Genomic DNA, 22,157 nt, shown 5'->3' on the forward strand with positions numbered 1-22,157 from the left:
GAAGTCCTTTAAAAAAAATAACTGAAAAGTCTTGTAGAATTGAAGCATAATTTACGTGCAGTGAAATGATCTCAGGTGAACAGCTTGAGGGCTTTTGAAAATGCATACACCCAGATAACTGACTCACAAATGGAACAGAACACTGCCGTCCCCCTAGAAAGTCCCCTCATTCGTGCAGCCCCAATCCCACTCCCGTCCAGGGCAATCACCGTTCTGATTTCTATCGCCGCAGGTTGGCTGCACCCGCCCTAGAGCCTCACGGGAATCCACCCGTTCATGTCTTTGCTTCTGACCTCTCTTATTTGGCAACCCGCTTTGAGGTTCATTCACACTGTTTCTGTGCAAGTTTTCCTAGGTTGCTTAACGGTATTTCACGTTTGCATAAATCACGGTTTTCCTGGTAAACCGTGGGCGGTTTATAGTTTGGGACTATTATGAGCACATACGCAGCTATGAACGTTCACATGAAAACCCTCTCGTGGGTACAGGTTTGTACGTCTCTTGGCTGAAGGCCCCAGACTGGAGCTGCTGGCTCATAGGGAAGCTGTACGGTTAACTGTGTAAGAGACCGCTGACCAATTTTCCAGTGTTTTTGCCCTGTTCCTCTCCTTTTTTTTAATTATTATTTTTTTGTATATTTTTTTATTGGAGTTTGATTTGCCAACATATAGCATAACACCCAGTGCTCACCCCATCAGGTGCCCCCCTTAGTCACCCCATCCCCCCACCCACCTCCCCTTCCACTACCCCTTGTTCGTTTCCCAGAGTTAGGAGCCCTGCTCCTCTGCTACGGCGATGTATGAGAGTTCTGGATGCTCCAGATCCTTGCAGACACTTGGCACTATCCGTATTAGTCTCGTCACTGGTCATCATTCTGTAGGATGGGCAGTGGTATCCCATTGTGGTTTTAATTTGTATTTCCCCGATCGCTGGCCTAATGCACCTTTGCATCTGTTCACGTGCTCGTTGTCCATTTGCAAACCTTCTCTAGTGAAGTGTCTGTTCGACCCTCGTGCTCCTTGGATTTTTTCCTTTTTATTATTGAATCTTAAAATAATATGAAAGTTTTTAATATATTCTGGATACATATCCTTTTCCAGACATAGGTACTGCGAGTATATCCTCCCCGTGTGTGGTACTCCTTTCCCTTTTTTAAAAAAAAGATGTTTGAAAGTTTCTTTGACAGAGAATGAGTGTGTGTGTGTGTGTGCACAAACGGGGGTGAGAGAGGGAGAAACAGGCTCCCTGCAAAGCAGGGAGCCCTGCCTGGGGCTCAGTCCCAGGATCCCGGGATCATGACCTGAGCCAAAGGCAGATGCTTAACTGACTGAGCCACCCAGGCACCCCATTACTTTCATTTTTAAATTTTTTTGGTAAATTTTTGATTTTGATATACATTTGTGAGAATAGTCTAAGGGACTCCCGTATCCCTTCACTCAGATTCATCAGTTGTAATGATTTTATCTCATTTGCTTGATTATTCTTGCATTTCTCCTTTCTCTCTCATGTACGCAAGCAACACATATGTGTATTGATCTATAAACACACGTTTATATGTATATGCACATGTGTAAAAAATATTTATATAAACATATATAACATATACACATATAAGGATGTGTGTGTGTGTGTGTGTGTGTAATTTCCCCCCTGAACCATTTGCAGAAAAGTTGGGGACATCACGACTGTCTTATACGCAGTGTGTGCATCCCAAGAAAGAGATTATTTTTCATACCCACAAAAGAAAGACCAAAATCAGAACATTCAACACTGATACAATGTCTTCATCCCAACCACAGCCCATATTCACCTTTCATTAGTTGTTACAGAGTGTCCAGGGCAGCCATGGTGTTGAAAGTCCAGGATCCAAGGCCGGGTGGCGCCGAGCGCTCCATGGTGTCCTTCCACCTGGACCCGTTTCTCAGCCTGTCTTTGTCGTTTGCGTCATTGAATTTTGAAGTGTGCAGGCCAGTTCTTTCATGCTCGGATTATGCACTCCTAAGGGGAGGGTACTGGTGAGGGGACACATCCTTGTCATGCACCAGGTCAGGCGAGAGGTGCCGGTTAGAGGCTGACGATGTTCACTTTGACAGCTGTGTTGACTTGGTGTTTGCCGAGTTCTCTACTGTGAAGTTATGATTTCCTCTTGTAATTCATAAGTAATATGACTCTACCAGTCAGCGTGGGCTGCCGTAGCAGGATATCCCTGATTGGGTGGCTTCAGCAACAAAAATGATATTTCCTTATCGTTGCAGGGCTAGTGGTCCAAGATCAAGGGGTGGGCAGGTTGGTCTCTCCAGAAGCCTCTCTCCTGGTGTGATCTCATTCCTCCATGTGGGCATCCCCGGTTGTGTCTCTTCCTCTTCCTGTAAGGGCACTAGTCCTATTGGATTGGCGTCTGGCCCACATGACCTCATGGCATCTTGGGAACCTCTCTCACCGTGCAGTCACTTTCTAAGGTAACGGGGGATAGGGCCCCAACATGGGAGTTTTAGAAGGACACAATCCAGTGAGTAACAAGGACACTTTGGTTTTTGTCTTTTTAAGTAAGCCCCACACTCAGCATGGAGCCCTACATGGGGCTTGAACTCATGACCCTAAGGTCAAGACCTGGACTGAGATCAAGAGCTGATGCTTCACCAACTGAGCCAGCCAGGAGCTCCATGGACACTTGGAAACTAAGTATCCTATTCCTCACCGAACTTTCAGCCAGTAGTTTTAGCAAGCACTGAGGACTTTCTGGCTTCATTTTTCTGTCTGTTTTATTAGTTGACATTCTTCTGAAGGTCCAGCTTGCCCTTCCCTATGTTTATTTATGTACATGTTCATTTTAGTATAGCTATGATGGGTTTTTATTATGTTTAATGGGTTATAGCCCATTACTATTGTTATTTATTTTTGTGCTCCAGTTGTTCTAAATTTGGCCAGTAAGAGCTCCTTTAAGCTGTTTTCTGTCTTTTTGACATATGCCTATGTGCTTTTTTTTTTTTTTAATTATTGCTCTATTTTTAAGAGCACTTTTAGGTTCATAGCAAAACTGAGTACAGAGATTTCCCACCACTTCCCGTCCTTCCCATGCACAACCTCCCCCACTATTGTCACCCTGTGTCCCGTGCCATGATGTTTTGAGGGCTTCCTAGAGTACGTATGCTTTTTTTCATCCCCTAGCACCTTCAGACTTTTAAAAATTATGTCCAAATCTTACAGTGTTTCTGTAAGGGGTATGTATGTGTGTGTTATGTGTGTGGGGTCTTTTAGTAGGTTATTACTTCACCATGATTGAAAGTAGAAATCCTACATCTTTCTTTTATTGTCTCAACTGATAATCCTTGCCTTTCACTTGGAGGGTTTGATCCATTTGCAGTTAGTGAAGTCATTGATGTGGTTAGGTTCAAGTCTATGGTCTTGCTACTTGTTTGCTGCCTTCTCCTCCTTAATTTATTCCTTTGTTTCTTCCCCCTTGCCTTCTTTTGGATTAATTGATTACTTTTTGTATTCCGTTTAATTCCCTTTAATGAGTTTTCAGTTCTACCTCTTTGTATTTTTTTGCTTGCTTCTCTAGGATTGCAATATGTGTTCTTAACCCATCGCATTCCAGTTTGAATGACTGTTCTATCATTTCACATATAACATAAGATGCCTACAGCAGTATTATTTTACTTATTTCCTGCAATCTTTTGGATTATTGTCATACATTTTACTTCTATATAAGTTATAAGCCCTCTTGTCTATCTATTAAATAATTAATTGTCTTTTAAGGGGTTAGAAAAATGCCATTTTATATTTACTCACATAGTAACCATTTCCAATGCTCCACATTCCTCTCTGAATATCAGAATTTCCATGTTATCATTCGCCCTCTGCATAGAGAACTGTATGTTTTAGTATTTCTTAAAATGTAAGTCTGTTGGCCAGGAACTCTCTTGGATTTCATATGTCCAAGAATGTTGCTATTTTTTCTTATTTTTCCAAAGACATTTCTGCTGGATACACAACTCTAGAATGGATTTCTTTTCTTTTACCATTTGGAAGATGTTACCCTGCCATCTCTGATATCAATTTTTCTGATGAAAAGCCACTTAATATTATCATGTTCTCTGGTATGTAATGTGCTTTTTTTCTCTGACAATTTTTAAGATTTTTCTTTTGATCTTTTGTTTTTACAAGTTTTACTATAGAATACCTGTTTTTTTTTTTTAATATTTACTGTCCTTGGGCCCACTGAGATTCTTAATCTGTAGGTTAAGACTTTCCATGAAATTTTGATTTTTTTCACTCTGCTTATTTTAAATATTTTTTCTTCTCTTTCATTCCTCTTTCTTCCTCTCCTAGGAGTCCAATCACAGATATTAGATGGTGTCCCTCAGGCCATTGAGATTCTTCAATGTTTCAAAATCTTTTTCCTTTCCTGGTTTCAGCTTGGCTAATTTCATTTTTTTAAAAGATTTTTGAAAGTAATTCCTACACCAAACATGAACCTCGAACCTACAACCTTGAGATCAACAGTCCCTGTACCAACTGAGCCAGCCAAACACCCCTAGTTTGGCTAATTTCTATTGACCTGTTTTCAGGTTCACCAATACTTTCTTCTTCAGGGTCCAGTCGGTGTTTAATACATTTTTCATTTCAGATGTTGCATTTCCAGTTCTGGGGTCTTCATTTGATTCTTTTGTAAAGTTTTCCTTTCTGTCTTGATATTATCTATCACAGTGGGAACAGGTGCACACTTTGTACATCTTTTGTAAGACTTTTAAACATATCTATAATAGTTTTTTTAAAGTTGTTTTCAAATAATTCCAGCATCTGGATTTTTGTCAGTTTGCTTCTTGTGAGCAATTTTTTTTTCTTGTGATTGTGGTATCACATTTTCTCACTTCTTTGCATGTCTAGTAATTTTAGATTAAATAATGGACATTGTGGGAAATATATTTGTAGAGGCTCTGGATTCTGTTATTCTCTTCTGAAGCCTTTTGTTTTAGCAGGCAGCTACATTACTAGCAATCACCTTGATCTTGAGGAAGTTTGGGTTTGGGCTTTGGAAGGGCAAGTTTATTCCAGTTTTTCCCACAGCCTACCAGGTCACCCTTAGTGCTGGGCCATGACCCTTACATATAAGGCAGAGCCCTTCTTTGGCTTCAGCTGAAGAATTGACATAGTGGAAATTGAACTTCAAATTCTGTCTCTCCTGAACTCAGCAGCTGATTAAATCTCTGCTGCCATCTTTCAAGTGGCTGGGCTTGAGTTTCATTGAGATCTTTGGAGTCTTACTTGGTGTGTCTGTAAATTAGTAGGATTCAGCCAAGGTTTGGAAGAAGAATTTGTATAAAGATTATGGGATACTTCCTTCCACCCTGTGGCTCTCTCTTTTCCTAGATTTCCTCCATTGCTTTCTGGCTCTTATGGTTTCTCTGAACTCAGACCTTGATTTTTCAGCCTCTTTAGACTGCCTCTTTCTGCTTGAGCTCATTCCTGCATGCCATGTAAACTGGAGAGTGCCTCTAAAGGAAGTCCATTACACATATATCTCCTCTGGGGTTTCTCTTGTGTTAAGTGTCATATCCTCTCAAGATATAGCTCATTTTTATTTTATTTTATTTTAATTTTTTTATTTATTTATGATAATCACAGAGAGAGAGAGAGAGAGAGGCAGAGACACAGGCAGAGGGAGAAGCAGGCTCCATGCACCGGGAGCCCGACGTGGGATTCGATCCCGGGTCTCCAGGATCGCGCCCTGGGCCAAAGGCAGGCGCCAAACCGCTGCGCCAAAATCTATTTACTTGAGAGAGAGCAGGGGGAGGGGCAGAGAGAGGCAGACTCCCCCTCTGAGCATAGAGCCTGATGTGCAGCTCCACCTCACAACCCTGAGATCATGACCTGAGCTGAAATCAGAGTTGGACATTTAACTGACTGAGCCAACTGGTGCCCTAGCCCACTTTTGGTTGTTCTTAAGTGTCTTCAAACAGCTGTTGTCCACAGTGCAATTATTGTCAGGAGAAAGAACAGCCTGTTATAAGCTATTTCATTGTTATTGGAGTATTCAGATTTTTCATTTTACTTTAACTTTAAAAAAAGTATTGTAGATTCACTGGAAGTTGCAAAAAATAGTACATAGAGTCCAATATATTTTTCTTCTAGCTTCCTCAATAATAACTCGAATGTAATATCAAAAAAAAGGAAATTGACATTGGTAAAATACTGTTAACCAGACTACAGATCATACTCAGTTTTCACCTGCATTAATGTGTGTGTGTTTGTGTGTGTGTGTGTAGTTCTATGCAGTGTGATCCTATACATGTTAACTAATTATTCGTTACACATAGAGTACTCTTGTGGTATCCCTTTATATTCACACAACTCATTTCATTCCGGTCCCTTGGAAACCACTACTACGTTCTCTATTTCTTTCTTTTTTAAGAGGAGAGAGAGGCAGTGGGGAGGGAGAAAAGAAGAGGGAGAGAGAGAATCCCAAGCAGGCTCCACACCGAGTACAGAGCCCGATGCAGGGCTCAATCTCACAACCCTGAGATCATGACCTGAGCCAAAATCAAGAATTGGTTGCCTAACTGACTGAGCCACCCAGGTGCCCTATGTTCTCCATTTCTATATTTTCTTGTTTTAATAATGTTATATAAATGGAATTCCATAGTTTGTAAGATTTGGGGATTGCTTTTTCATACTGAGCACAATGCCCTTGAGACACATCCAGGTTGTTATATGTACCAAGACTTGGTTATTTCCTATTAAAAAATGTCTGAATTAAAAAAAATAAACATTTAATTTTAGAACAGTTGTAGATTCCTAAGAATTATTCCAAAAGGACTACAAAGAGTTCCTGTATACCCCATACATGCCTAGTTTTTCCTACTACCGACATCTTACATTAGTGTAGTGCTTTGCCACAATTAATGAACCAATATCAGCTTGTTGTCATTAACTGGAGTCCATATATCATTCAGACTTCCTCGCTTGTCTCTACTGTCCTTTTTCTGCCCTAGAATCCCATCCAGGACTCCACATTCCATTTAGTTGTCATGCCTTCTTTGGTTCCTCTCAGCTGTGACAGTTTCTCACACTCTCCTTGTATTTTATTTTCATTTATTTTTTGAAGACCTTAAAAATGTAAAGCAATTCAGGTATTGGGATTTTTCTGATGCTTTTTTTTCATGATTAGCATGGGATAATGTGTTTTGGAGAGGAAGACTTCAGAGGTGAAGTGACATTCCCATGATACCACATCAAAGGCATATGCTATCAATATACCTTATCATTACCTGGCTTGAGATAGTGTTTGTCAGGTTTCTTTGCTATAAAGCTACTCTCTTTATCTTTCTTTCACACTGTCCTCTTTGGAAGAAGGTCACTGTGTGCAGCCTATAATCTGAGGAATAGGAAATATATTCCACCTCCTTAAGGACTAATATCTACATCATTGTTTGGAATCCTACACAGGATATTGTCTCCATTCATTACTTTATGCATTTATACATCTATGCATTTATTTATATCAATATGGACTCTTGAATATTTATTTTGTACTCTAGGTTATAATCGAACACTACATTACTTATTTTGTCATTTGGGTTGTTTCAGCTGTGACTGTTGGGAGCTCTTTCAGTTGACCACTTTATCCCATTGACATATTTCACATCACTGTTGACTTTTCTGGTTTGGTTTTTTTAAGGCACTTTCTTACTTTCTGACACTACAAAATGCTCTAGGCTCATCTCGTACTTCGTCGACCCAGTCCTACAGTAGACATTTCCCCAAGCTGCGCTGGTTCCTTTTATTGAATAATGATGCCGAAGCAGACATCTGGGTGCAAGATGCGCTTGTTGCTACTGGATCATCACTGCTTCTAAGCTCACTAAGCTGATAGAGCAAGGCGATGTGCTTGCTTATACTGACCCACGTGTATGCAACTCTGTACACATGTCTATGTGCAACCATCTGTACTTCTGTTACACTAAACACGAGTCCGTGGTGACATCTCTGCCTCTAGTCCACCACCACATGGATCATTTTTGACTCCTTCCCTTCCTGGTCTGTAACTTCCCATTCCAATGGTGAGAAATTTGGCTGCCACCATCTGCCATCTGTTTACTGCATTGTTCGATTCTCGTGGGCATGCATAGTGGTATCATAATTGTTAACCTCCAACCTCCATGGGAAACAGCACTTTGAACCAGAAGATGATGCTGATGTACAGTTCTTTTTGCCTTCAGGCTTACAGATTCCACTATGTTCGAAGTAACTTGGGTCAGCACCCCACTACCCTCCTTCTCCTCAGTAAAGTTGTGTCATATGTTCAAAGTATATTTAGAGTGACTTGTCATGTTCTGCATTCTATCCTGGGATGCTCCAACCTCCTAAATGATTTTTAAATTTTCCTATATTACTATTTATTCTTTGTGCTGTTAAGTTCTATAGGTATTGATAAATGTATGGTGTCATGTATCTACCATTGCAATATAATACAAAGTAGTTTCACTGCCCTAAAATATCCATTTTGCCTTACCTATTTGGCCCTTCCCTCCAACCTTAACCATGGATATTTGTATCTCCCTATAGTTTTGCCTTTCCTAGAATGTCATATATTTGGAACCATGCAGTAGGTAACCTCTTCACACTGGCTTCTTTCACTTAGACATTTAACGTTAACCCATACCTTTTTATGACCCAATAGACCGTTTCTTTTTATCGCTGAATAATATTCCATTGTATGGATGAGCCACAGTTTGTTTGTTTTTTTCATTTTCCTATGAAGGACATCTTGATTGCTTCTAGTTTTTGGCAATTATGAAAAAACTTGCTATAAACATTCATATGCAGGTTTTGTGCGGACATATATTTTCAACTCAGTTGGGTAAATACTGAGGAGTTTGATGGATCATATGGTAAGGCTATGTTTAACTTTCTAAGAAACCACCAAACTGTCTTCCAAAGTGACTATGCCGCTTTGCATTCCCATCAGCAACAAATGAGAGCTTCTGTTGCTCTGCACCCTCACTAGCAATTGGCATTGGGTTTCAGCCAACCTAATGGGTATGTACTGGTATCTCATTGTTGTTCTAAGTTCCGAGTCTGTAATGACACATGTAGTGAGCACCTTTCATGTTTATTTTTTTAAGACTTTATTTATTTATTCATGAGAGACACACAGAGAGAGGCAGAGACACAGACAGAGGAAGAAGCAGGCTCCCTGTGGGGATTCCAACGTGGGACTTGATCCCGGGACCCCAGGACGACCAGAGCCAAAAGCAGACACTCAACCACTGAGCCACCCAGGTGTCCCATCTTTCATGTTTATTTACTGTGTGTACATCTTCTTTGATGAGAAGTCTGTTCTGAACTTCTTCCTATCTTTTAATTAGGTTGTTTGTTTTCCTATTGTTGGTTCTTAAAGATTCTTTTTTATTCTGGATACAAGTCATCCAGCAGATATATGTGTTTTGCCAATATTTCCCCCAATGTATGGATTGTTTTTTTTATTCTCCTAACAATAGCTTTTGCAGAATAGAAGTTTTTAATTTTGATAGCATACAATCTATCACCTTTTTCTTTCACAGAGCAGGCTGTTGGTGCTGTATCTAAAATCTCATCATCAAACCCAAGGTCAAATAGAATTCTTTCTGCTTTCTCTTAGGGGTTTTACAATTTCATATTTTAATTCATCTCTATGCCCAATGTGGGGCTCGAACTTACAACCCTGAGATCAGGAGTCGCATCTTCACTGACTGAGCCAGCCAGGCACCCTTATAGTTTCATACCTTAAATTTAGATTTCTCAGCTATTTCTCCTTCATTATTGAAGAACATTTCTGGGTACAGACTATAGGGGTCAGTGCCTCTTGTCCTCCTGCCTTCACGTGAATCAGGGTTTCTCTAAATGTGATATATCATCTCTCTTTGGCTTCTCCCAGGTATTTTTCTTTGTCTTTAGGTTTTCAGGCATTTGATTATGATGTTTCTTGGTGTGGATTTCTTTGGGTTTATTCTGTTGAGGATTTACTCAGCTTTTTGAATCTATAGGTTAAATGCCTTTGGCCAAATTAGGGGAAGTTTTAGCCATTATTTCTTGAAATCTTTTTTTCAGCTCCACCTTTTTCCCTCCTCTCCTTCTGGGACTCCAGCGGCGTGAGTGTTACAACCCTTGTAATTGTCTCAACACAGGTCCTTGAGATTTTGTTCATTTTTTTTTCCAATCTGTCTTTTCTCTACCTCATATTGGCCCTTTGAGGGCCATTGGCCTGTCTTTGGTTCACTGTTTCCCTCCTTCATCATCTCCAATCCACTGTTGGGCCCACTAGTAAGGTTTTCCTAACATGGTTATTGTATTTTTTTTTTTTTTCAGTTCTGAAATTTCCCTTTGGTGCTGTTTTATATCTTCTATTTCATTGCCGAGATTTTCTGTTTCTTTTTTTCATGTGTTGCGAGCATGTTCCTAATTGCTGTTGAAGCATTTTGTGATTGCTGCTTTATAATCCTTGTCAGATAATTCCAACGTCTGATTCATCTCATTGTTGGCATCTGTTGATTGTTGTTTCTCATTCAAATCGTGATTGCCCTGGTTCATGGTATGATGAGTGATGTTTTATTGTATCCAGGATATTTGGGGCATTATGTAATGCAACTCTGGATCCTATTTAATCTCCCTGCTCACAGGCAGTCACTCTGTTTAGGTGTTGGGTGCAGGCACGGGTGGGGGTGGGTGCTCGGCTTCCTGCCTTGAGCTTTTATCACCACTCAAGCTAAGTGATTCACCCATTCATACCACCTTGATGCCAAAGGGTGAGACTGGAAGTTCAGTTTGAGAACTTCCCTTTCACCCTGCTGATAGCTCCCTACTGAAACACAGTTGGGTAAGAATGGGAGTGTGGCTCCCTCTTGAGCTCCACTGGCACCACCAGGGGGTTGGGGGGAGCAAAATCCCAACCAGCACCTCCTCACATCACCTCGTTCTGCTTCACGAATTCTGGGTTGGGGTGGATGTTCAGCTCTCAGCTGGACCCCACCAACACCATTATGGGATGTGGGCAATAACTGAGTACTTGGGCTGCCCCCCTCTGTCCTGTTGCTGTGGTCGGGGTGGAGATGGAGCTCCTTGTTCGCTTCCCCTATGAGGGAGGCAGGTGTTTCTCTGGTGTTTGGCTGGAGTGGGGCAGGTATTTTCAAAGAGGTGCTTGCTCTGCTAAGCTGCCCTGTTCTCTTTGGCTACAGGGCTTTTTCTTGGGCTCTTCTTGGGGCTTTTGGGGTCCATGCCTGTTGGTGTTTTGGGTTGCATCCAGTACAGGATGCATAGAAGGCAGAGAGAAAGCCTAGGGACCTGCTGCCATGCTGTGCCTGTAGTCCCAAGGTCCTTTGGCAGTTTGTTTCATCTTTTCCAAGTCTGTTGTTATGCCCAGGGTAATCTTCATTGTAAAAGGGACTAAGGAAGAAGGGGGTCATTCCGTCTTGGCTGGAACTGGAAATTTCTATTTTAACTCACTACTCTTTTAAAAGGAAAAAAAGTCCTCCAAGATCCCCAAATAGACTAGTGACCCCTCTCAGACAGCACAATCTTTGGTCTGCAAGACTCTTGAGAGGTCTCTAAAGAGAAGTTTTGCTTTTATAACTGCCCATGTAAGTTTTTAGATAGTTATTTAAAGGAGCATACAACTTAAAAAGATTCTCATAGAATTTGCAGGCTCCTGAATCTCAGCTCTGATCTGGACATCTTGGTTTGGGCTGAGGAGTGACCCAGGGGTCCCTGTGCCCCCCGCAGCCCTCTCCAGTTCCTTGTTCTGCTCCTGGACCTCGCTGACCCCTTGCTCTTCTCAGTGTGGAGGAAAGTGACACAGACCTGGGTTCAGTTCCCGCCTCTGCCTCTCACAAGCTGAGTCACATTAGGTTGGTAAAAATGGGATAATATTTGTACAGATCTTGGCAGATTTAGCTGTGATGAGTATGTTAGACAATGCAGGTCAAGGTGACAATGCAGGATGCAAGGCCAAGCAGTGAGTTCTCAGAGAATGGTTGCAGATGGAAGAAAAGAGAGCCCAGTGCTCCGTGATGCAGAATGTTATATCTACTTGGATGTGTCGCCTTTCTCTGCTTTCTGGGCTTTTCTCCCAGAGCCACTTCCTGAAAGCATCCAGAGCTCAGGGACCCCCTCTAGGACCCTTCTGTGCCCGTTCTTAGGTCTGTGGTGGCCCAAGCCCCGCTGTGCTGCTGTTTCCTCTGTCTTGATCCCCCTGGCATCTGGGGCTTCCTCAAGGGCAGGGCTCACTTATCCCTGTTCTGTGGAGCCTGAGGAGACCATGGGATCACTCAGGGGACAGCAGGGCAGCAGAAGAGAAGAATCCTGAGACTCACACCCCAAGGCTTATCACTGGTGAGCCGGCAAGCAGGACCCAGGTGGGGCGGCCAAGGGCAGCTGTGCCGTGGAGGCTGGGGAAGAAGAGGGTGAGGAGGGATCTGGGGATGTCGGATCGGGTGGCATGGATGCAGCTGGTGACCCTGTGGGCATTGCGTGTTGGCTTGGGGGCCTGAGGGGTGGGTGGGTGCCGAGACAGTGGGAGCAGTAGGTGTGTTCCTCACTGACCCAACCCTGATCCTGTGTAGGGTGCTCCCTGGCTCTGCTCATAAGCATTCCTACAGGAGAAGCACCCAAAACCCCAAAACATCTTTTTCTGACTCTTTTCCTCCTGCTCACCTGTCATCAAGGCCCTGGGATGGCACTGGGGCCCACCAGGGTAATCCAGGGTTGTCCCCCCATCTCAGAGTCCTTATCTTAATCACCTCCGCCAAATCCCCTTGCCACGTCACAGGTTCTGGGTGTTGGAAACCTTTGGAGTTCCTTGCTCTGCTGACCACAACCGGCTCCCTGGTCAGTGCCTCATAGGGATGTGGCTCTCGCATGGTCTCAAGTAGCTGGGGCCCTGGTTCGAGGCGTAGAGAGGTACTAGCTCTATTTTTTGGCTTTGCAACGAAATCCAAACTGGACCCCCTGGCAAACGCTTTGTGTAGGGGTCCAGGCAGGATTCTGACGGGGTCTCGAGGCACCCGAGACAGCCAGGCTGCGGGCCTTGGTCTTGCTTGCACTGAAGGCTTGAAAAGGTGGCTGGAGCGCTTCCTCCAACCTAATTCCCACCAGCCACTGAACTTTTATAGGGTGTGCGGAGTCCCGGCCCGTGTAATTACTAAACGAGGTCACAAGTTTCCTGTCACTGTAAAATGTAACAGGTTGGACTTCACTCACAAAAAAAGGAATGCTTCTCCACACAGACACACCAGCGCCGAGCCAGGAACTTGCACCCAGGGGCCGCGGGCCCATGCCCACCCACCCAGCTCCCAGTTCTGAAGAATTCGGGGTACTCTGTGTACAGGGCACATTATAGACGAGCCTCGGAGGGGGCAAGGGGCTTTCATGAGCTCCTGGCTGGCAGGCCTCGCCTAGCCTATGCCTCTTTGACTTCACTTTTCCCAAAATGTTGGTTGCCATGAGATGCCAGCGCCATCCGGGGAAAAGGCCAATCGGAAACACCAATCATATTGCTAGCCTCGTGAGGCTGCAGGGTGGTATGTGTGAGAGCTTCCCGGGACATGAGTGGCTGGAGCCCACCACCCGCAGCTCCCCTCTAACACGACAGGTTATGGTGTCTGCGTTCCCCTTGGTGGCAGGGCTGGCATCTCATGGCAACCCCTAGGGCCACCTTACCTGTACTTTCCCAGAAGCCTGATTCTGGCCTCTGTACCCAGGTGGCTCACTGCTTATTTTTTCTTTTAAAGAAAGAGGGGAATATATATTCTCTGGCAAAGAGTATAGACCTTGGGAGAGAAAAGAAATGCAGGCAGGGGACTGTCCCTTCCTCTAGTCCCCTGGCCACCATGCTCACACCCTCAGTTACCACTGGGGTCTCAGAGACAGGCCCCTCCTGGGCTGCATTGCTGGGCTGCCATGATTTCAGAGAGGCCAGGAAATGAGGTTGACCAACTACCTAAATGAGCTTAACAGCAGATTTCCCCCAGTTGAGCCTCCAGATGAGAATGCAGCCCCCCCACATCTTGCCTGCAGGCCTGTGAGATGCCACACGGAAGACCCAGCTCAGCCATGCCAGCCTTCTCCCCCCTGGAAACTGTGGGGAAGGAAATGTGTGCTGTTCTAAGCCACTGGCTTATGGGAATTCACTGTGCAGTGGGGTTAGCTGCAAAGGGACAGAGCCAGCGTCTCCTCCGGGGACACCAACACTGGAGCTAGGTCTGCTCAGTCACTCAGCGCAAAATCACTTCAGCATTGTCACCTGTAATATAGAGCCACCAGGCCTGATTCTCTGTGGCCCCTGTGCAGGTTGAATTGCAGAAGGCAGACGGCCTCTGAGCTGGGCTCAGGCTGTCATGGAGGGAGGACGTCACTGTCACAGTGTCCATAACCAGGATTATGCTACAAAGATTATAACCTGGTCTTTCTTTCCTTGCTCCCATGGGCCTCACCCTGGGACTGGGTCCATGGGCAGCCCAGGATGTGCTGAGGGTCTTTGCACACCAGCCAGCACAAGCTTCAGGATAACATGGGGTAACACTCCCTGCCCTGAGTCAAAGGCCGTGCCTGGTCCCACACATGTCGAAGCCACTACTGCTCCCGCCTAATGTTCACGGCCCCCAGCCTGGCCCTCCAGGACGGACACTGTGTGTTCCGTCCTGAGCCCTGGACATGGGGTAGGGGGGGAAGCCATGAGGTCCTGAGTCTGGATACACGCAGGTCCCGGGGACCAAGGTGACAGCCCTACATATGTTCCCAGAATGCTGGGCCCTGCTCTGTCCATCAAACAGGGAGATGTTTGGCCAGCTGACACTTTGGAGGACCAGATCTGTATGTGGCAGTGGGATGGGCCCCAGACAGTAGGAGAGGATGGAAACACGGCTGGAGCAGATGCACGGGGCCCACTCAGTTGCATCTCCTTGGATCTAACATTTCAGAACGTACTGGGCAGCCTTCCAGCTGCCAGCAGCTGCGCTCTGCCTGAGGGCTTTCTCTGAAGCTGCAAACGTCTGCTCTACCCATGCACACTGGCCCGAAATATTGGGGGGTTAACATCCCTGGGACACCTCGGGAGCTTCAGTGCAAGCATGCCAGCCCTCTGCCCCCTGAGTGGGGCAGCTCGGGGATGTGTGCTCCTTCTTGACCCCCAGATCCCGAGGGAGTTGTCGCCTCAGCGGCTCCCGAGGGAAGTTGTATGGAAATGCACCCTGCTCCCTTTCTTGGTGTTTTGGGGGCTCCCCTTCCAAACCAACCGCTAGCATTGTCTTAGGGTCTGCTCCTAAGGAACCCAAATAAGACAGGAAGTACAAACTGGCCCTCGGGAGGCTCATCACCTGCTAGAAGTGACCAGTGGTCACCACTGGACTCCGGGGCAGATGCTAAGCCTCGAGTAGCACAAGACGGTGCTCACGCCGTCCTCTGCGTCCCGGTCTGACATCCCGGGGCCTCTGAGGATGCTGCTCGCCGACGCAGAGGTGGGGAAGAGTGGCGTTTCCTGGAAAACAGGCCGGCCTGCCAGAGCTCTAATCACAGGAAAAATGACAACCATTCTAGCCAACCTTCGATTGCTGATTGGGATAAACACAGTGGGATTAAAAGAAACCACCAGAATTCCAGCTCATTTGAGCTGAAACATTACTAAGCTTGGAACGTCATCTTGTCAGGTCCCTCCAGACCCAGCCAGCCGGTGGAAAATCCGGCTAATTCAAACACGAGTGTGGGAGTCTGCTCCCTCCCAGGCCCCACAGGTCACGAATCTGGCTGGAAGGATGGCAGGCCCCAGGCTGGCTCCATGCAGGCCCATGACAGCCGTGATCTCACCGGGCCCTCCCCACTGCCTGCGAGAGACATCTGGGGTCACTCAGGGAGGGCCCGGGGCTCGCTCTGGTCGTGCGCCCCCATGTGCCAACCAGCTCTAGCTCCCCCTCCCATCCTCTCCAGGTCGTGACAGAGGGACAGCCCCACATGAACCCCCACTTGTGGAGGAAGGGCTCCAAAAGCCTTTCTGTAAAGGCTCAAAGAGTAAATATTTTAGGTTTTGCAAGCTGCATATGGTCTCTGTTGCATATTCCTTGCTATTTACTTTCTATGGGGCTTCAAAAATGTAACACTGTTCTTAGCTTTTGGGCCACAGAAAATAGGTCTCAGGCAGAAACGTGGCCTCTGGGCTGTAGTTCCCTGAGCCCTGGTCCACAGCAGTACAGATGTTCACGTGGCACCAATTTCTCCACTTTGGCCTCCCGTAGACTCCTACTCGTCCTTCACAGTCCCACTCAAGTGCCCCCTTCTGCATAAGGTCTTGCTCAGCTTTCCTCCTCCAGGCACCTACAACCTCAGAACTGCCTCCCAGCCCAGCAGGGCCTCGGGGCCTTGGCATCCACCCCAGGGATCACCCCGATTCACCCTTCTCTTCAGTACCTGCATGGGCATCCTCCAGGCACTGGGGCTAGAAGGGCATGCTCAGTGGCAACATTGCCCAGACTCAAGGTCTCCAGTTTCCCAAGGGACCCCGTGCAACGTGGCTCCCGCCCGAGTGATCACCGCCACATCCAAGGTACAGACCAGGGTCTGAGAAGTGAAGATAGCATGGGGCAGACCACACTGGGACAGGGACAAGTCATTTCCAGAGAGGACCCGGGGAGGAAGGGCCATGGGGCCAAGACCAGCTGGGGCTGCGCTGGGGCTGGAGGAAGGGCAATCTGAGGACGGGACAGCATCACCGCGGCTTCAGATCACACCATGAGGGCCAGGTGGTGTGTGTGCGCTGCTCTCAGCACAGGCCTGGGCCGAACCGGAGCTCAGAACCCATAGAGAAGAGCTGCGTGCATGGGGCAAGCATGAGCCATGCTCTGCGAGGTTGGAGACAAAGCAGATGGGGCGCGTGGTGGAGACAGCCTTGCGGGGAGGGTCTAGGCTCTGGGGGCCCCCACTGCTGGAGGGGGCACTTTGGGCAGGCCAGGTTGATGGGTCAGGAAGCCCCAGGAGCACCGTGTGGGAGTGGGTGGGGTGGAGTGGGGTGGTAGGACTGGGTGGTGGAGAGCTCCAGCGTGGGTGTAAGTCTCAGGGAAGGGTTTGAAACTCAGTTGTGGGAAGCAGGAGCTCTCCCCTGAGGCCGGGACTCAGACCCCACCGTCAGCAGGACGGGGCCAGCGATGGGAGACCGGTCGTGTCGTCCTCAGCTCAGCGAACCCCACGGAACCTGAGTGTCTGGTGTCTGATCAGGATACGTCCAGCCCTCGGCCTGAGATCCTCCGAAGAAAGGTAAAGGCTGAAGTCTTTCTGGAGCAAAGGACCAGTTATGTGTGCAGAGGAGGCCCCAACACAGGCTAAGCCTGGAAACTTCCACCAGGCCAAATAACCTTCCGAGTGACTGGTGACCTCGGCTCACCCTTTCCACCTGGCAGGGCTCGGGGCGGAACCCTCCTGCGGGCTGCCTTCTCTCAGCGGGGTCCCCGAGTGAGAGCCAGGCTCTTCGGAGAGCAGAGCATGCCTGCTGTGGCCGGGGTGGCTGGGGTGGCTGGGGTGGCCAGAGTGGTGGGGGTGGCCAGAGTGGTGAAGGTGGCTGGAGTGGCTGGGGTGGCCAGGGGACCAGGGAAGCCAGGGTAGCTGGTGTGGCTGGGGTGGCTGGGATGGCCAGGGTGGCCGGGGTGGCTGGGGTGGCCAGGGTGGCCAGGGGGCCGGTGGGCCCGCGGTGACTGGGGTAGCCAGGGTGGCTGGGGTGGCCAGGGCGACCAGGGAGGGAAGGGGATGCCGGGATGGCCAGGGTGGCTGGGGTGGCCGGGGTGGTCAGGGTGGCTGGAGTAGCTGGGGTGGCCAGAGGACCAGGGTAGCCGGGGTGGCTGGGGTGGCGAGGGTGGTCGGGGTGCCTGCTGTGGCCGGGGTGGTTGGGAACAGGGTGACAGCACACGTGGCCCCCCTCTCACGCCCCTTTCTGCCTCTGCAGCTTCCGAAGCTTCCCCTCCACAGGCAGAGCTCGCAGCCTCGGGATTCCCAGCCCCCCAGGGCCCAGGGCAGCAGGCGTCCCCCAGGTGTCAGACGACGTTGGAAATCCTGCTCTTCCAGCCTTAATGGAAAGCACGTTGACCCATAGTGGGGGAGCAGCAGCCGCGGAGCCGGCCAGCGACCCCCAGCCCCGGCCCTGGCTCTGGGGGCTCGGGGAGGGGGGTCCCGCCACCAGCCAGGCCTGGGCCACTGGGGCCCACGCTGTCCCCCACCCACAGGCCTCTGAGCAGCAGGCTGGACTAGGTCTGCGGCCTAAGCTGCCAGTGGCTCTCCGGGCCTCAGGAGGTCAAAGCCCCGGAGACGGGCTTCACGCGTGTCTCCGAAGAGCCCCTCGCAGCCTGTCAGCTGCCTTTCTGGAGAAAAGCACAGCCCCCCTTCCCCGTGGTGGGCAGAACAACGCCCCCTCGAAGATGCTTGGAATGTGGGGCTCTGTGGGTGGGACCAGGGACGGCAGGGGGCAGCGGGTTCTGGAGCACCGGGGCGGGGGCAGTGTCACCACAGGGCAGGAGAAGGGAGGCAGGAGGTCAGAGTCCAGGAGGCTGGGAGAGCGGCGGAGGTCAGAGCCGCACCACCAGCCTGAGGGGTGGGGAACAGGCCCCGGGAGCCCCCAGGAGGAGCCGCCTGCAGACGCCTTGATGCAGCTCCGTTTGGGACTTCTGACCCCCAGAACCGCAAGAGAATCCATCTGTGCTGTTTCAAGTTGCAGTGGTTCCAGCAGCTGGAGACCCCCCACCCAGGCCCCCCGGCTGCTCCCCTGCCCGGGCTCCCCGGGCTCCCCGTGCTCCCCGGGCCCGGGGTCTGCTCCAGCCGCGTCCCACGGTGGCGGACGGTCAGCGACAGCCTCATCGAACGGCCCCCGGAGTGGCGCCCGCGCACCTGCTCTGTGCCCCCCACTGCCCGGTGCCCCGGGAGCCACGGCGGGCTGCAGCGGGAGAGCAGGGCCACTTCCTCCTCAGGCCCGCGGGCTCGCCTCTCTCTCGGCACCTTGTGACCCCGAACTCCTGCAGGCACCCGTGGGCGCCTAGGGGCACAGTGGCCAGGAGGGGCTGCGGGGTCTCTCCCAGGAGGCTGCAGCTGGTCCGATAGGAAGGGGCAGACACCACCCCCACCTCAGGCCGGAACAACCAGCCGCTTTGGGCCGATCCTGGGACCCAGAGTTGGTGATAATGAGCGGGGGTGAGAGTGGGTGGCCGGGCCCCTGAACCCCCACCCCGGAACAGGTGCCGGAGGCCCCGGGAGCGCCCTGGGTAGCCAGCTCATGCACGGGATAGCCTGCCTGGCCGAGGTGCCCAAGCCCCCAGACCCAAGAGCCGACACTGAAACTGCTCTTCCAAGGTGTCCTCTGAGAGCTGGCTGCACCCGGGGACAGTCACACGTGCCCTGCCACAGCCCCAGGAGGGAGGGTCGAAGAGCCGGCGTGGAAACCTGCTCAGGAATGACACGAGGCCAGGGAACCAGCTGGCCTCTGAGAGCAAGGGAGTGAGGCTCTGGTCCTAGACGGGCAAGGGCCCGGGGCCTGGGGCCTGGGGGTGGGGAGGGGCAACGGCACAGCAGGTGCCAGGCTGGAGGACACCTGCCCCTGCCCTCGGCCTACACCTCTTCACGGGGTGGGGGGGAGGACATCACCCTATTTCTGTGGGGGCCCAGGTAAGAGCTCTACAGACACAAGGAGCAAGTGTCCGGCTCACACACACACACACACACACACACACACACACGGCCATCCCTGTAAATAAAGTTAGGTCCCTGCAAGCCGAATTGGTGGGTCTGAGCATCCGTGCATTTTCTGTTACGGAATATCCTGCCAAGCTGTCCCCCACCCCCCACCCCAATGTCGTCCCCGGGCTCTTGGCTGTGGATGCGTCCGCAGGCACCATGCCGCACGCCCCTGTCAGCCCCGGGTGTTGGGCCAATGTCACAGATGAAAAAAAAAAACGTTCAAAAAACATCTCATTGTTTGCTTTTGTCATCTAAATATTCCCGGTTGAGAGGCCCTTCGGATGTCTGCTGCTGATTTGCCTCCTCTTCTGCGAATTGCCTGTTCAGAGTCTCTGTCCATTTTCCGTCGAGAGCTATTTCTAATTAATTTGTAAGAGCCTGTGTTTATTTTTTTTAAAGATTTTATTTATTTATTCATGAGAGACACAGAGAGAGGCAGAGACACAGGCAGAGGGAGAGACAGGCTCCATGCAGGGAGCCCGACATGGGACTGGATCCCGGGACCCCGAGATCACGCCCTGAGCCCAAGGCCGATGCTCAACCGCTGAGCCACCCGGGCGCCCCGAGCCTGTGTTTACTAAGGGTATCGCCCCTCCGTCTATCAGAGATGTTGCAGATGTTCCCTCCGGGCTGCCATAGATCTGTTGGGCTGGTCCTAGTGCTCGGAGGCCTGGTGGTTTCCGTTTGCGGCTGCCGGGGCTTGCGTCCTGCTCGGAACGGTCCTACCCGACCTCGGGGTTCTGGCATCGTCCCTCTGTCTCCTGATGCTGGGCTATTCGTAATGTGGAACATCTCCAGTGCGGGCAGGACGTTCGTTTGGCCTGAAGTGCGGACCGACCTTGGTAGGCCCCCAGGGGGTGAAAGCCACACCGCTGTCCCCAGTGACCAGGAGGGCTGGGGTCTCACGGGGACCCTCCCAGGAGGGCTCTGTGCTGGAAGGAGAGGCAGGTGCGCAGGAGGAAGGCGGAACTCTGGGGTGTTCTCAGTCACTGACACCTCGGGGTGGGGGGAGTGGAGAGAAGGTGTCCCCCTGCCCCCCGGCCCATCACCCTGGTCTGTGCCGCACCTGAGCAGCAGCTGGACCCCAGGTCTGGGCCTAGCTGAGTTGGAAAGCTCTCAGAAGCTTTCAGAGCCATTTCTGTGTTCTGGGGGCATCAGATCTCGGGCGGGGTGCTGGGGACGCCCAGAGTCACTGTGGCTGTTGTCGCCTCTGCTGGGCCAGAGCCCTCCTCTGGACCAGTTTGAAGAAAATGGGTGTCCCCCGCTTGGTTGCAGGGGCTCCTGGCTATACCTCCAGTGGGGTCACATCCAGCAGGGTCTGCAAAGTGGGGAAAGAGGCCAGGGAGGCGGCTGGGGCTGCAGAGACCCTACTGGCCACTTCTCGAGCCTCCTTCCAAAGGTGGGAAGAGGTTTTCCGACTTTCTGCCAGATGCAGACAGGACACGAAGGTTATAACCACGGCCGTGACTTAGTGGGTGCTTCTACAGGCCGAGCCCCAGGCCAGCTCTTTGCTTCGTTGTCACCGGGACCCACAACAGCCCCGCAGGATGGACTCGTGACGCCTACCTTACCAAGGAGAAAACGGATGCTCAGAGAGGGTGAGCAAGCTGCACGGAGCCCACAGCGGGTAGGGGAATTGAAGTCGCCTAAGGAGGCGTAGAGCGGCCGGGCTGGGAAATGGTCAGCAGAGCGCCCTTCGGGTTTTTATTTATTTTATTTATTTTATTTTATTATCATTTTTTTTGCCCTTTGGGGTTTGCATGACGTGGGTGCTTGAAAGACTCAAGTGCCCCCCCAGCCCCCCTCTCTTCTTGGTGTCTCTTCTTCTCTTTCCAGAATGCCCCACCACCTGAAATCTGTAACAATTCGTAGCAAGGCCCCAAGCAAGGCCCCAACCCCCCCACCCCCAAGATGGGAAAGAAACTGGAATTCAGTAACTATATGATAGTTGCCGTTCATTTAAGAAGCTCCCCCTGTGAGCAAGTGCTTAGCCAGGGACCGTCCCCACACCTGGACGGCGCCCTCTCCAACCAAGGCCGACGCACGATCTGGAGGGGTTCGGGTGGGGAACATTCTCACCCGTGGGTCAGCTCTCAGGAAGGAGGGCGATCCGAAGGGGATCCCGGGGGAGGGGGTCTCTGGCCCGACCATCTGGGACAGTGGTAATGCAGGGCGGCGGGGAGCGTGCAGCTGTCCTGCTTGCCAGCCTGCGGAGGTACCAGACGCAACACTTGCAAAGCTTGTTGAATACATCACGGAGAAGTCCACGACACGATGTTGGATTTCGAGTGTAAAAACTCAATAAGCAGAAAAAGAAAAAGTGCAGAAATCAGGATAATGATCACCCCTGGGGCTGGAGGGCTGCTAACCTGATGGGAGGCGTGGTGGTGGGTTTCGGGGCGTGGGTGGGGGGCACTGGC

Source organism: Canis lupus, chromosome 9, assembly GCF_048164855.1.
Source record: "Canis lupus baileyi chromosome 9, mCanLup2.hap1, whole genome shotgun sequence".
Lineage (NCBI taxonomy): Eukaryota > Metazoa > Chordata > Mammalia > Carnivora > Canidae > Canis > Canis lupus.